This window comes from Bombus pascuorum, chromosome 3 (genome assembly GCF_905332965.1).
Source record: "Bombus pascuorum chromosome 3, iyBomPasc1.1, whole genome shotgun sequence".
NCBI classification, from domain to species: Eukaryota; Metazoa; Arthropoda; class Insecta; order Hymenoptera; family Apidae; genus Bombus; species Bombus pascuorum.
The window spans coordinates 1,098,258-1,114,938 of record NC_083490.1 but is presented as its reverse complement, the minus strand read 5'-3'; the positions used below and the strand labels follow the sequence as shown (position 1 = coordinate 1,114,938).

The 16,681-nt window shown below is 46.7% G+C and overlaps 1 protein-coding gene and 1 non-coding gene across 2 annotated transcripts in view; one reads left to right on the top strand and one right to left on the bottom strand.

Annotated features, from left to right (window-relative positions):
• Positions 1 to 16,681, top strand: part of LOC132905256 (homeobox protein extradenticle) — a 119,889-nt gene that overhangs the window by 8,600 nt on the left and 94,608 nt on the right. The gene's annotated exons all lie outside the window — the stretch shown is intronic.
• Positions 15,654 to 15,736, bottom strand: Trnal-cag (transfer RNA leucine (anticodon CAG)). The gene has a single exon. It is a non-coding gene; the product is annotated as a tRNA-Leu (tRNA).

Sequence of the window (16,681 nt, the reverse complement as noted above, 5' to 3'; positions counted from 1 at the left end):
CGGGAAAAAAGTGGAAGCTCGAGGCACGGAGGGTCTTCGACTCCGTCGATTCAGCGCTCGAGAGTTCCGATGTTTTTCCGTCCTTGAAAGGAATGCATGGAAGCGAGCAATTTCGCAAGATAGCATTCTGAGTGGCAATTAACTAGACTCGATCGCACGATCCCACGTCGAGTCGAGGGTGCAGCGTGTAGGCGCGTTGCAAGCGCGCGAGCTCGTGCGTTAATGACGTACGGAATGGCGACCTAGGGTCGTCGCTTCTCGTTTTCACGAGGGCCGCGTGCTCCGTCGACGCGCCGTACGAACGGAAGGTGTCTCGCTAATTAACTCGAGATGCGAGGTTCGGTTCGTACGCCTCGTACCAACGAGACCGATCGTACTCGAAGAAGATCGTTCGAACAGCTCGTACAGTTATGCATCGACGCGTGGCAATCGTGTCATTGTGCGTACGACGAATCAACTCGTTCGAAAGAAAATTAATATCCGACAAGAAGCGGCGAGTAGGTGTTTTTCCTCGATAATACGGCGCGGTAAAACGCGTAATGAAACTGGGCGCACGGTTTTTCCTTTCAATTTGTCTTGCTACTCGTAACGGCACGTGTACCGAGAAACTTGATTAACGAAGCCACATACCTCCGATCTCTTTCGTTCGGCGAATTTAATGGAATTACGCTCGTACGTCGAAAACCTCATTATATTTTCATTAAACTTGGCCGTGCTTTTTGCCTTCATTATTCACAGTGCAAACAGGTTTCGCGCTTCTCGAGTCGAGCCACGCGTTCAACGATCACCATACGCGAAACCGTATTTGCGTACACGCCTGATTCGTTTTACATAATTCGGTGATTAGGTAAAAGAGGTGGAAGCGCGGCATAGAACGGAGGAAATGGTGATTCAGGTATTTAAGGACGACCTCCGTGGCCGTGGTCCTGTTTCTTCGGCATGGTTCGTCGCTTCCACACAATGTTCGCGGAAATAACAACGGGTCGTGCCGTAGCGCGAGGTCGTATCACGGGGCATTACATTTCCCATGCTCGAAGATAATGGCAGAAGGAAGAAGCGGAGGGAAACGAATGCTCGCGTTTCGTCGATCAACGCGTTACTATATCTCCAAGTTCGGCGCGTCGATTAATCAAAAACTTGGTTCAAAACGTAATTGGAAGGCAGCGAACTTTCGAACGAGCGACCGTTCTTTTCTAGGTCGGTTAACAGTAAAGCGGAGCTTGATGCAATCGCACATCCGTCTTATGATATTAAACAAAGAATCGTTAGCAGCGGCTGGAATTCTCCGCAAAGTAATGGAACGTCATACACCGAACGTTTTCAGTGCCGTTAAGCTGTAATCATTGTCTTTAATTACTGTCAGCTTGGAATTAATCGCGCATTTTCCGATACGACGACGTCCTCGAGTCGTCGTGACACCAGCCCGTAACACGTTTGACACGACTGGGACGGTTTTCTTGCTCCTCTCGCGTAATCTTCCACGAGTTTTCTAGATACTTCACGGAACGCTTCCTGAAAATATGCATATAGTTGTGCTCTAACGGTTGTTCTCTGCGTGAAGCAGGTTTCTACGCCAAGAGAAAAATATTGGCTTTGCTCGACGATTCTCAACGTTCCGACAGCTGCCTTATTCTGGCATCGTTACTCATCCGCGTATTCTTTCTTTCAAAGTGAAAAAATCTTCGTCTATGACAGTTACGCCACTTCGCGAACGTTCTTCGGTGAAGACGCCTTTCAGAAGATACGCGTTCGATGTTTCCAAAGAATCACGAGCGTCTTTGAAGAGACGTAAAGTCTCAGAGTTGTTTGAAAGAGGCGAAACACCATTGTCGCCAATCTTAAGTAGACATTTGTCAACTTCGTGGTAGGATTGTTGGGCCGTTAGAATCGATAAGAATTTTATTATAATTTAATTATACACGTAAGGAAGAAATATTACATCTATCGAGCACATGATATCGCTACCACAGATTCGAAAAACAGGATACCAAGTTCTCGAACATCGAAATCCAATTATAAGAAATTATTTATTTTGTATTAATTATAGGAAGCCAAGGTAGAATTTATTACCAATGATACGTCAAACCTGCACTGCTGTCTACGCGCATCGTAGTAGCGTGAGCAACGTACAATTTCCCGAGACGCGTACGAGCGAGGCGAGCACTCGGCTCGCTGTGATCCCACGCGACGAATCGCGTCATAGAAACGGAGCTATTGCTCGCTCGCGCGATTCTAACCGGCAGGTTAATCGACTCGACGCATGGTTACGCGATCGTAGCCAGTCCGTGAAACCACGATGTAATCGGGACGACGCAACGCGCGGCCACGTGCGTGGGTGTGTACTATGCAGGAATCGCGCTACGCGTCTCGGTAGGATTTTCTCTCGACCCCGTGTGTTCGTCCTTTTGTCTTCGTGGGTGGCCGTATCGTCGCGAACCTATCGCAGGCACGTTCGATTCGTTGTCCAAGGCTTTCGACTTTGTCCAGCCTTCGTCCACCGAATATCGGACCGAACATCGAAATCGTAATTACAGTGGAACGGTTGTTCTGAATTATCGCAGCGATCTGCTCCGGGCATTGTATCGGTTTCACGTCGGAATCGACCATCCTCTTTGACGTTGGAGAGAAAATCTTGCTTTGTTTTTCGAAGCGACGTAACCGTCTATTCGCATTGTCAATCTTAGCCTCGCCAGATTGGAAAATACAAGGAAATCTCGCGACATCCTATATACGTTGAATATAAAGCTATTCCGTGGTTCGATAGACAGTTGCCGAATTACGAACAAAACCAAGTTAGCGTTGCAGCGAGAGATCTACGGCGCTACAAAGTTCTACGTATTCGGAGCCTCGCGATACAGTGTTTGGCTACCTCGTAGCGATTAATCGTATGATTATTAACGCAGCATCTATCAATATATTCTGCCAACCTTCGATGTAATCAAGAAATCGTTATACTCTACCTCATCAATCATCTTAGTTTTTTAAGTACGTACACTTTTCTCTTCAACGCGTTAGCATGCGCACAAAGCTGAAAAGAAGACTAGCGGCACAATACGGGAGATGGAGTCGCGTTATTCGTCGGACCATACGATCGGTAGATGCGAGCAGTTTGCCTAATAACAAGCTACAGTCGAAAATGCGTATAAGATCGATTCAGGCCTGATCCATTAAAGCCAATTCGATTTATGTTCGTGCATGGTATAGGTTCAGTCGGCAAGGTCACCGATGAGTATTCAACTCCTGCGTATCAGCGATAAAAGCAACAGCCAAGAATTTTACGATCCCGATCCACGGTTATTATTACCCTATCCGTCGTAAACGTGATTCTACGCGAGCCTGTTACGCGTTCGACTCGAAGATACCATTATTACATCCTGATCTTCCACATAAAGGATACGACTTCCTGGTTAAAGTACATTTTCGGAAGATTTCCAAGATGTTCTCGACGTCGCCGATACAAACGGGAGAACACGACGTTCTCGTCGCGTGAGTTCTCATCTGTGCGAGGCACGCAGCGCCGACCTGCGCTGCTGTGCTGTAGTCAACCAAGGCATCTTCGTTGCGAGACACGAGCCATCGACATCGAACGTAAAGGAGTGGGTGGAAAGCCGCGTGTCAAACCGCATCGTTTTGCCCCGTTATCAAATGACAAAAACGGTCAGCGATGCTCGTTAACCGAAGCTGAATGGAAAACGTTAGTAGACTTCCTGCGATTTACAGGACTAATCTAACAAGAGGCTTTTAAGGGCTATCTAACAAGTGTTTTTCTCAGAGCGGAAGAGTCGAACGTGTCCGTTCCCCAGCGGAGTCGTGGCAAGGGATCGGTAGCCTAACCTACGAAGCATTAAAATTCACCGTGGTATTAGTTATGGCGAACGTTTTATAGAGGTAACTACGAAGAAGCTCGAGTCCGATGCCAGGAAGCGACGTAACCTGTGCTTACGTTAGATTTAGGCGAATGGCAAAGGTCAAATTATTATCTATGTATCTGGTCGATCCTAGCTCGTCGAAAGAAACTATTTGCCAAGTTTACGAGCATGATGCGCGCATATTTTACAAACTAATCACGTACTCGATCGATGTACGATCGAACTCAAATTAACTTCGAGTACTCGCGGCGTAACTTAATTTCCGATCGTTTCGCAATCCTCTGCCACTTCCGAATGTACCACGATCGAGGGTTAGACACGGTCGAGGCGACATTTTTCCGGGAACTGAATGTGCGAGCTCCGAGTTGCGCGACCCGCAAGGTCATTCCGGCATATTTTAAATAACGGACTGCTACTCTCTATTCCGCTGTTTCTCTGCCTTACTCGCGTATCACGCCGTAACCGGGATGAGGACTTGCTATTCGTCGCTTCGAGTTGTTATCCGAAAGTGTCACTGGTCGAAAGAAAGCCGCCGATGGAAAAAAAGAAAGGAAAAGGAGAATAGAGGGGAATCGAACGATTTTTAACCGAAGCTTATAAGGAAGGAGGGAGCGGAGTATTGGTTACTCGAGCTACGTGTTACACGAATAACGACCGGCTTTGCCGGTAACGACGCTTAAACGCGCGTTCGAATGGAAGTCGGTGGCGCGCCCTCGGTGCGCAGCCACCGTACAATCCATTAGTTTCTCGCGCGAACGGCGGCAAAAAAGCCGCGCAATATTTCAAGTCTCCGGTCTTGGAGTTAACTGTACTGGTTCGTGGCTGGCCGTATAGCCGGTGGCAAGTGGAAATGATATCGCCAGTTGTAAAGGCTCTTACGAAGCCCATCTTTTTACCGCTGTTTCCTCGATACGTTTAATTAAGATTTCCGAATGCTCGGCTATTTTGTCGTCGGTTCCGCTCTCGCTTTCTACGCAGGCTACCGACCGCGATTTAACGTCCTCTGTGTTTATATCTTTTCGATTCTCGTTCAAACTGAATGCGGATCGCAGGTTAACGCTGTAGAAAACGCGGTTTTCGCTTTTCTAGCTGTGCATTCAAGGGTTAAAATGTCCAAGGCAAGAACCGTTACTTCGAAACTTACGCAAGTCATTTAGTAATCTCGAGTCTGTCCGACGGACGCCTACTCCGTTCGCTTAGTTAATGTTACACGGTTGAAATAGTTGTCGTTGCCCGTATGCGCGCGTTTCTCGTGTTCCTGTTGCGCCGCGATCGTATCGGAAATCTCGACTAGGTGCGTCGACGATCATCAGTCTTCCGCTTATCAACGTCGAAAGCACGAAATCGTATGATTTCTCGGCATTCCTCTGTTCGAGAACCTTTGCTTCTCTCTTTCTCTCTCTCTCGATCACGCACTCATATCTTCAAGCAGAGAAAACGTATCGCGAGACCGCGAACAGAGGCAACGGTATACGTGAAAACGATACGCGACTATGCGACAGCGTCGAAAAGAAGCAAAGGTAACTTGCAGGTTGTCAAATTTCGCTGGTACGGCGGTTCGATCGGGCAAGACGGCTCAGACAGCGAAAAGAAAGACGGTAGCAACGACTGGTGGTTCGCACGAAGCCGAATGTTCGTTGGCACGTCGAATGTAAAACTCTCGTGCATCGGGTATTAACCGCGATGGACGAGGAAAAACGGTGGACGAAGCTGAAATACCGGTGACACGAAACGTGTCACGGGCTAACAATTAGAATGGCCGCTGATGGGAAACGAACACTCGGAAATTTGCAGAATATGTACGCGTGCACGGGTCGTGATGGGCGTGCGTAACAGGTTACGCGTCAGCGGCGTTCGGCCACCTCGGCGAGCAACGCTTTCTCGGAAACGTCGCCTCGTACGGGATTCTGTTTGTCCCGCGCGAAGAAATTACGATGCTTATGTAAGCTGCTTGAAATGCTGGATCGCGAATCAGGGGACACGCCGTCGTCACACGAAACGTAGCGGATGCCTTTTAACTTTCGTTGCTGGCAATCGTAGCTGGCACGATAACGTGACTTCGTTGTCTATGAAATTGAAAGATGAGCTCCGCGTCGGTGATATTCGACTAACGGAACATCGAGGCGGTCTGCGTACTTTCGATCCGCGAATTTCAAATTCTAAACGAAGCCAAGGTTCCGCGGAATGCCTGTCCGCGTTCGACCACCCGTATCTTTACTTGGAAATTCTGATATAATCGCCTCGTGTGCTGGTTAGAAATTACGGTGGTTCGATGTTTTACGGAAAAGTCACGAAGACCTATGAAAATAGATTTCATCGGATCGTCCGTAAAACGAAGAAGACGCAGGAATCTGAATACCACCGCGCCCACGGGGGAATCGAGTAGACACGAAGGAAAGAACAGAGACACGAAACCGTTGCCACAGTTGTTCGTCGATTTTACGAGATTCAAAGAATCTCGGGTATCGGCTGAAAGAACGCAGCGCTGGTGCGTATTAACCGCGTCCAGATAACTGTACGTCGGTTGGAAAGTCGGTGGAATATGGGCCAGTCGTTTGGAGCCGACGAACGCGAGATTTCGCGGCGCGATTTCCGCGTTTCCCGCTTTCTGTTTGTCTGCCTGCTAACACCCAGCCTTCGTCCTCCCACGAATTCCAGTTTTATCATCTCGGAGACGAGGAGAGGCAAGAAAACGACTCGCGTGAGAACAGTGGAGCGCGCGTCGAGGATCGTCGAGATCGAAGATCATGGGAGAATTAGAACGGGAATTTCACGTGACTCGCCACGAGTTGTCGGCAGGATGCTGTTTTCGTTACGACGGACGTTTATCGCCGGTGTATATTTAGATAGGGTGCTCGAGCTGACGTTTTTATCGAAACGATCGCGGTTACGACCGGCTCGCTCGTTTGATCTTCGTGGATCGAGTGTGTTTCGTCCGCGTTATTGGGACATCGTCCCTTCCTGCGCCATTATAACTCCATCGAATCGATCGTTTCGCTTTACGAGCAGCTGGCAAATTCGTAAAGCTTCGAGTACACCGAACAACAGGTTTACCGCGATTTAGAACCGTAGTTTTTCCATGCAGCGAGACATCGTAGCGTAGACGGTCGTCGAATTTGTTCTAAACTTTACGAACTGGTTCTAAATGTCCGCCTGTAGAATGCGATCGAGAATGAAACAACGCTTGGCAAATAACGAACGAGGCTTCGCGGAATCGACGATTCGATAATTGAAAAAGCGTTTCACGCGCCACCGTCCCTTCAATCGCGTTTGAATCGTCTGAAACGCGCCGCAGCAATTTACCAGATAATAGAGTTTGCGCGCAACGGTAGGTTGTGCGTAGCAACGAAACGATCGGACAGGCTCGTCGTGGCTAACCTTTCGCGAAGGCGATCGTCCGTCGAAAAGACCGTGAAATTAAGCGGCGATCGGATTAATTTACTCTTAGAGCGTTCGTCAAGATGAAAATCACGCGCGTGGATCGATCCCGCCAACTATCGTCTAATTTACCGTTTAATTAAATTTCGTTTCCACGAGTAGTTCGCGTGGATACCGTTATCCGTGCAATTTCTCCTTATTAGTTTACAATAGTAATTTGTCTGCGTTTATCGACTGCAAAGAGACGAGTATCTCGGGTGATGGATCAGGCGACAAACGCGGCAGACTCGATTAACGTTAGGCATTAAACGAACGGCGATTAAAACGGTCGGACAAACGACCACCGTACGAGATGTATCGTCGAACTTGTAGCCGGTCTGTTAATCTACGATCGGTAGAGATTCGCAACGGTGGTTTGGACGTTCCGTGAAATAAATCTATCGCCATTGCTATCTGCACGGAACGTTCGTTCGGCGACAGCTTTGGTATCGAGTAGATATCACCTCGTTCGTCGCGCTCGAAACTCTATTTTCCGCGTCTGTTCGCTTCTTCCTGCGATCCACTCCACTGACCTCCTTCGTCGCGCTAGACTTATTTCAATCGGAGGATAACGCCTTAGTAGAACGCGATACTAGAAATACACGCGTCAGACTGCAAACGTTGGAACGTTGTATGGCGGCTATCTATTCCGATGTATTTACGTTGGGCCGTGGTTACGAGGTAATAAGAATTAACCACGTGTGATTAATGAACAGTATCTAAATAAAGAACCGAAGGAACGACAGAGGAAGCGGAGATCAGGTTGGGGGGAGTACAGATCGTTAACCTCGGCGATGTATGTACGACCAATTAATCCTCGTTATTAGTCTGGAGAATGGCTTGTATAGTGCGCGACTGAAATTGCGTGGCAGAGAAGAAGACGCGAGCTTTTCCAAACCGACGATTGAGAATCTTGTTATCGGTGGTTTCCCACGCGCGATAAAGAATCCGTTGGAAGGGTCGCGCAATGGCCGGTCCATGGTCTTGGCGATTCGATCTGGCGACGATGCCGACGCGGAAAAGTCTCGTAATTAGTTTCGACCGCGCGGGAATTCGCTTGATATGACGAGTAACGGTAACGATCGGCAAGGCTGCGTCGTTCAGGGCTCTCGAGTCCAGTCAAGTTCAAGATCTCGGCTGCGGGACGAGTCGTAAACGTAAGTGCGAGCAACGTGGACGGCGAAACAGATCGAAGAAAGAGGAGGAGAAGGTGAGAGGAGAGTAGGATGACCGAAATAAAGATGGTTCGAAAACGACTAACCTGCTGGCCGCCAACTTGGTGACATAAGCGTATTTGCACGCGAACCGCGTCGTACCGCTGCCGTAATCGTCGATGAACTCATTATCGGCTCGGCCGCTTTCGTGACGCGGCAAAAACGGATACGAGAGAAGATTATTCGGGTTAATGACGCTCGTCCGAGCTAAACGACCGATCGGCGCGATGAATACTTTATACGTATCGGCGCCCGCGTGCGTTGCACCGCGTGCCATATGTATCTTCGATCGAATAGTTTCGATTCCATTGTCCCATCGGTGACGCATCCTCTGGTCGACGGTACCCTAGTCTCGTTCTTCGTAAATCAACAATGACGCGTCGCTGATCGACCCTCTTCCGATCGCGCGATCCTCTCAGCGCAATTTAATTTAGCCACTCACGAGACAGGCTCGAATCGATCGTTGCTAGCAACTTGCTGCTTCGATAATTCGTCGATAATACGCGAAAACATTGTAGCCCCAGACGACTAGGGAGAAGACTAAATGCGTGAGGTAAGCAGATTTCCAGGCGCATGGCTCGAACACCTTGCACCGTTCAGCCGCGCCAACGACGCAGCCACGATTTCCGCACTGTCATGCAATTAACGTTTCTTCAAATACGATTGAACGACGCAAAGTTCTCTTTCAGAACCCTGTCGGGTATCTCGACGCTCGTTCGCTCCCTATTATCGCGTCCGTTCCGTTCCGTTCTCGTAAACGGTACATTCGCGCCGGTATTCCGTGGATGCTTTTTTGCCCCGCGTTCTTAGCCACGTTCGCGGCTGTTTAGCCGGACAATTATCGCGCCAAATTATTCGTGTCGCCATCGCGATGACGTTTAGCGTGGCATTTATCGCCGGTGGACCTACTTCCGCCGTGTCAATACTATTCGCCGACACGGCGTTCTGCCGCTGAATACGCGATAATTAATATTCTGCGTACGCGGTCATGCGTTGAAAACGGTCAATCGGGTCACCAGGATATCGACCAGCTATTTGGACCATCCACGGACCGTGTCTGTCTCTAGAAACGTTTAATATTTTCCCCGTGAAACGCATCGCGATCGTTTCCTCGTCGAAATTAGCCGACCAAGGTTCCCATTCCCTCTAGACGCGGCGAAATCGCAAAGTTCTCGGGAAGAAGGGGCCGGCAACGCATGGAATCGCAGCTAAGACTTCACGGTTGGTACTTACGAGATATCCGCAGCCTGCAATTCTTTCCTTCTTCCAGTTATCGCCTATCCGGCCAAGTCCCTGTCATTATACAACGCCTATACCTCCAACATCGTAGTTAGCCGTGTCGTTGAAAATTCCGTTTGTGTTTTCGTGGGCCAGATAATATCTTGCCTTTTACCCTTAACCCACGGGCTATCGTTTCACGCCCGCGAACGAGGACGCCACACTTACCAAGAATCTCGAGGAATCGACCAAGTTGCCGTGGCAGTGGCGTGGCTATTTCCAGCGAGGATGCCGCGATAGCTGCGCGTTCCACTGCCTTGGGTGTTCGTTTCGCGAGATTTCAGTCACCGTGTCACGATTACATCGTCGAACGATCGCCCCCTCGTTTCCGAGTGGAGCTACCGCGATCGACGTCAAGCAACGGAGACGTCTTCGTATAAAAGTAAGTCGAACGCTGGTTTCGTCGTAATACGTGTTTATTAGGCGACGAGATTAATCGAAAAGAGATAGGATATTAGACCGAACAACGCGGTCACGCTTTCGATGTTACGCTTCGACAACGGTGTTTAGAGCTGACACGAAGCTTCGCCGGACCCCTAGGAACCGGCGTGAAAAAATCGAGGGTTAAGCGTTGATTCGTGCAACTATCCGCCGGTTATCGCTGCCCATCTCGAAAAAAAGTTTTTAACAATCACCCGTGAACGTACACGAGAGGCTCGTCTCGGCGCGGCTTATCGAGATTCCAGCACGTTTCCAAGCAGCAGGATTATCTTTCAGGCGAACCGCCTTACGAGCCAACCTGGTTAAACCTCATGGGTGGATGATTTATCGCCCGAGTGCTTCGCCGGACTTTCCATTGTCCTGAAAAATTGAAAATTCGCAACGAAACCACGCATCCTTCGAATTCCTCGAAATCATCGCTATCATCTAATAGCATTTTTCGCCGCGCTTGCTCACCGTTGCAGTTGCATTCCGATTCAATGTCGCTGCAAATATAATTTAATATCCTTGCGTTTGCTCGTTACACGTTTGCTTCGTGGGAACGATACCTGGTTTTCGTTGCGAGTCAAATCGCGGCTGGAAACCTGCGACGCAAGAAGATTGAAATTTATTCAAACGATCGTTCGGAGTGCGAGATTAGCGGAGGTTAGTCTGCTCGATTCGTCGAGACGCGAACGTGGAATTTAATCGAACGACGCGATGTTTCATCGACCGCGCGAAGGTATCCGCTGAAAGTGGTCCCCTGAAAACGGAATCTCGGTACCGAAAGAGCGAGCTCGATGCTGCGAAACACGCGACCCGTGGACCGCTATGCTCGCGCGCTTTCGCATATTCCGCTGGTAGCAGGCGCCAGATGGTCCTCGACACGCTAACCGACGTGCCATTTAATTACATTCGATCGCAACCGATACCGTTTCGTTGGCTCCGTCGCGTAGCGAGTAGCAAAACGTCTGATGGCAAATTCTAAACTATTTTCAGCTACCATGTTCGCGTTAAGCCGAAATCCACGCATTTACAAGGACCTGTATATTAATCGTTCTAACGTTCTATTCGGAATGACATTGTACGCGTTTGACGCGTAAAACGCACTTCTCGCCAAAGTACAACCGAACTGCTCGCCAAAGTACAACCTAACCGTAGATGTAACGTCTAATGGGATTTCGGTTTCGATCTGTTACTGGATCGCTCGTAATCGTTGTACTTCCTGACGTAGTTCTGGATATTAGCATGTAGCAGTGGGGAAACATTTTCGGGAATTTCAAGCGATTACGGGCAATTAGGCGACCAGATATCGTTCATCGATGCTTCGTCGAACGTGTGTTCGCGATGCCTGGAAAGTGGGTCCTCGCGGTCGCGGGAGGAAGCTCGTGGCGACGATACACCGCTACTTGTGCGCCAGATGGTGCGAAACCTGCGAAATCATGCGCCTGCAGCGTGTAAACAATCCGTGCATAGAAACACGGCGCATCAATCTTAATCGCCGAGCTGCATCGCGATGCCGAGCGTCGTTAACTACAAATCCAGTTGTTTATACGGAGCCTGGTGTAACGAGTTTCCACGAGACGCGCAATGCGGGCTCCGCGATGTAACTTCCACGAACGTGTACGACCATATGTCGCCTGTCGTCCCGCTTGGTAATCGTACGTTCGACGTTACGAAAAAATATCCTCGGGGTCGAGAGGACGCCGGTCAAATTGCATTCGGAATACGACGATTTAGATCTGTGACGGCACTCGACAGCAAAATACCACCACTCGACACTAACCAGTGTCGGACGACTGCAGCGCAGTGGTTAGCGAACATCCCCCCAGAAGCGTTCCTATACCTAGACAAAAAAACTACCTCAGGATCAAAATAATATCCCGATAATTTTCCACACAAAAAGAAAAATAGGGATAAAAACAATACTCTACGAGGAGAACTTAAACGGACAGACCGCGGACACCAGGTGGAGCTACAACATGGCCCTCCCCCCCTAAAAGACACTAAAGACAAACACAGGAAAAACACAAAAAATTGGTGGATACCAAACCCATAATAAAATACGAGTGAAAACCACCAATTCGATAAAAACTTTGTAAATACTGTAAATATTGTAAATAAACCAATTTAACATCCCCCCTCCCCCTCCCTCTCATTCCGCCCCCTCCCAAAAATCCCACAACGCACAAAAAGTAGGCTACCAAGCGTCCTGTTTTGCGGCCAAGTTTCAGGACAAAAAATACAACATAAACAAGAATACACAAAAGTTCCGCTTCCCAGCGGCTTAAATCCAAAAACACAAGAATGAAAAGCAGAAAAAACTGTGAAAACTACGACACATAATATAGTGTCACGTAAAATAATAATGAATTTAATGAGAAAAGAAACTTTTATTTTTCTCTTAGGTTTACAATACACTTCCGAGCTCTAGGCGTGACTGTTCAAGACTCTCCGACTGCTCTACTGCTCTTACTGAGGAAAACTCGATGAGGGTGTTTCCTTCTGAACTAAGGACGCGGATTCGCTGTTCACTCTTTTGGGTAGAATAGTGAGGGTAACGATCCGCGATGCCAATTGGTTATGGCCAATGTTAATAAATACAATACGAGGAGAAAGTCTTCTGCAAATTTGGCTCATGGGTGTCCTTGTTCTTGAGGAAAACCCAGCAGTTTCGCAGGGCACATCTGCTTTCTTCGCAATTAGCGAGGATGTGCAACAGACCAACGGATTTTTGGGAACCTTCATAAACCGGCGATGTCTATATGATTGTACCTTAATGTTTAACAGATGCGGTTTATGGGGGTTCCTTGGGCCTAATACGGGCCACCGTGACGATGGGCAGGCCTAGGTGGCCTGCTCCAATTTGAGCCGTGACAATAGCATGGCTACGTCGTACCGTCGCGTATCGGTACCTTTGCCTAACACACCTTATGCTAATTCATAGTTTAAATGAATTACATTCAATGTATGTTACGACGGCCGACTCTCTACCTGGGCCGGGCCTCACATCGCGCACAGGATGGCAGCCAGATGTGCGCACATCTTTATTGCATACCCTTAAGATTTTCAAGGACCGAACATAAATCTTAGAAAACTCTCGCTAGAGTCTTTCAGATCAAACAAAGATCTTTTTACGAAAGCGTTTTCTAAGGTTTATGGTTTGTGTTTGGAAAACACGCGAAAGTTAGTTTTGCGATGCTTCCTACTACCAACTCTCCATCGAGGGCGGCTAAGACCCTTCCTAGTCCATCGATAGTCTTAGTAACCAATAGAAACAATGTCTATTACCCTCACTTTCCCAGCCAAAAACTGTCATCAACAAATCCGATGATTCCGTGCGTTAGACACACCCTTCCTTAGCTCTCCTCCGACACAGCATCGTCACTTTCAAGTTAGTTCGTTTCCATCGTCCGAGCAATCGACAAGTCGAACAACGACTCTACCCTTAAATCAATCAGTTTGTAAGGTATAACTGCATACTTCGACAGTTCCGCCGAAGAAAGTCGCTTAGTCCAACTAATTCGTTGAGAAATATCGTAAAGTCAGTTCGAATTTCTCTGTAACGCATTAACTGTATTCATCGCCAAATACTTTGTGACGTTCATATTATTGTATGATTGTTTGGTAAATATACCCGATATATTAACCTGTCGACACAGTGTTAAATTCATTGAACCACCCCTGTTATCTTAATCGAAACAAGGGGAACGACTATTTCGCGGCGTCGATTAACAGAATCGTAGCGAGAATTTACGCCTCTCGCTGACGCGTTTTCCTCGCGACCGCGTCTCTCCGCGAACGCTCGTAACAATGTATAAAAAACTATTTTGGCATAAATAAACACAAAAAAAGCAGTGGTTAGCGCCTTAGGTTACGAACGTTCGGAACCCGGGTTTCAAATCCCGGCGACCAGAGTTCCGATTTTTCTTCCACGATTCAAAATATTTTTTTTTTTTTTATTTTGGTTATTTTACAATTTGTCCTTATGGACATTTGGTAAAGTGTTATATCTTGTTGGTGAAGAAAAAAAAATAAAAATAAAAAATAAATATAGCATGTGGGCGGCTACCCCCAGCGGGGTGCCAGCTTCGATTTTTCTAAGTTATATCTTTTATGAGGTCTATTGGGTGTTTCCTTTTTAGTCTTCTTGCGATATTTGTTGTGTTGCACGTTTCAGCTGCCAGCTGGTTCGGGTGTGTTTCTATTCTTACTCTGTATCTTGTTGCGAGACTCAAAATATGAGAAGAAAATCCAGCAGTACCCGAGTCCTCGCCATCTACACCTGCAGCAGAAACCTGTCTCACTCCACACACCAGCAACTACGACCATCGCTGCTACTACTATCTACCTCAGATCACTCTGCTAATATTATAGTATTGTCTATAATACAGTGTCTCTAATAGCACAGTCGTGGAAACTGAAAATTTATCGTGGTTCGACTTACGCGCATCTTCGACTGCTTTAAAACGAGACTCTTTCCATTTCAAGATTATCGCCGAAATCTTTACGACGAATTTCAATTCCATTCACGTAGCATTATTAACGTAAGTGAGTAGTTCGATGGATCAATTAACGTTTTTTGTTCCCATGTTACCTTTATGCGGAATCTCTTCTGCATTTTATCTACTCACGATCGTGTTCTCTATAATTGTAACTGTTATGTATGCTAAAGATCGACGAATAAATGAATAAATGGGAACTCTTGATATCTCTCTATCAAAATTAATTGACACGCGTAAACCAGTGAGTCGAACGTGTCGCGATGTCCTTTTCCAAACGGAGCGATATTTTCTACGCTTTGTGTGCAAATGGAATCGCACGACCAATTCTCGATATCTACGAAAAAACTGAGAGACCAAGGCTCGCTTCCTTCTCGTCTTTGTCTCAAATCTTACGACTGTGTGCTAGTCAATGACTCGTTTATCCTATCGACGCTTCTCTTTGGTCTCGCGTCTCGGTCGTGCAACATGTTTTGCGCTTTTAAGAATTTGCGAGTATTCTCGTATTTCTCTTGTACCGAAGTCCGCGACGATGTTACAAATTCGCGACGTTGCGATTCTAGTTTGCACGTCGTCGATCAAACGGTGAATAGTTACTTCCTCTCTCGCGAGCCGATTTTCTCCTCTTTGCCGCTTGTTTAACTGTTTGCGCCGCGAAACAGTTATCTTAGTCGCTGCTCGTTATCGTAAACAATAAAATCGTAAATACATGCGATTCAAAGCACGATACTTCAACTGGTAACGCGATAATATTTGCACGCGATAAGATCTTTTGCATTTCGACAGCGAATCAGTTTGTTTTCTTTTCTCATTTAGCTTTCGTTTCATCGAACGTGCAGCAATTCTTACGTCGATTTAGGAGACTAAAAAATATGTGACATCGTAATTTGTTTTGTAACACAGTTTAAATGACTCGATAGAAATGTTGAGGTGGAAAAGAAAAAAAAGAAACTTGTCAGAAGTGGGATTCGAACCCACGCCCACAGAGTGGACTGCGACCTGAACGCAGCGCCTTAGACCGCTCGGCCATCCTGACTTGAAGCAACCTTTTCAAAATACATCAGAAATTGATTAGAATGCTTCTATATTTGGAATTTGATGTATATAAGAAGAAAATCTAATTGCAAAATGGAATTTAGTTTCGAAACGATTGTAAGCTACAAATTAAACTTTGTTATAAAATAATATTATCTGCCTGTGTCTACATTTTTCTATTGCTCGAAGGCTCGATTCTTTTTACCATTGTATCGATGGCACCGACGTTACCGATGGAGAACGGAATAAGATCATCGACTCGAAAAAAATCAGAATGTTTCTTACGCCCCCTACGATCTCCTACGACGAATGTAGGAATGATAAGATTACAAACTAGTAGTCAGAATTCAAACTAGATGTGTATAAATTCGAAAATTTTTATTTGAAAATTTACGTACGTATCTTGTTTGTGCGAATATCGTTCGTGCCTATAATTTTTCACACGATCGATATTTCAGAACGGCACAAAGTACCATCTGTGGAAAATGTAGTACGCTACCTGAATTTATGTATGAGATAAATTCACGGTATGCAAAAACACTTGGAAATCGTAACAGAATTTTCTACCAATACTTGGGCCTTTCACTTCCGCGATACATGGTATTTGCAAACGCAATTACATCCACGCGTCTTTTATGCGTATTGTCTACTAATTAGTCCTTTCATGCGTTTCCTTAATATTTGCATTTTAAAGAAATTCTCGTAGAGAAGATGTTTGATATTTTTTTTTTTTACAAACTTAATGTATGTAAATGCAATATTTACCAACAAATATTGTGCCATGCGATACTCCAGCGAAATATTATTTACCGTTGCTCGCACGCGATTTTTCACTTTTTCACACTTTTCACGTCGGACATCGTTTCTGTCTGAATAAAAAAGGTCGCCAGAAAAATACCACGTCGTTCGATGCACGAGCTCGCGTTACTCAAACGCGTTCCATTTG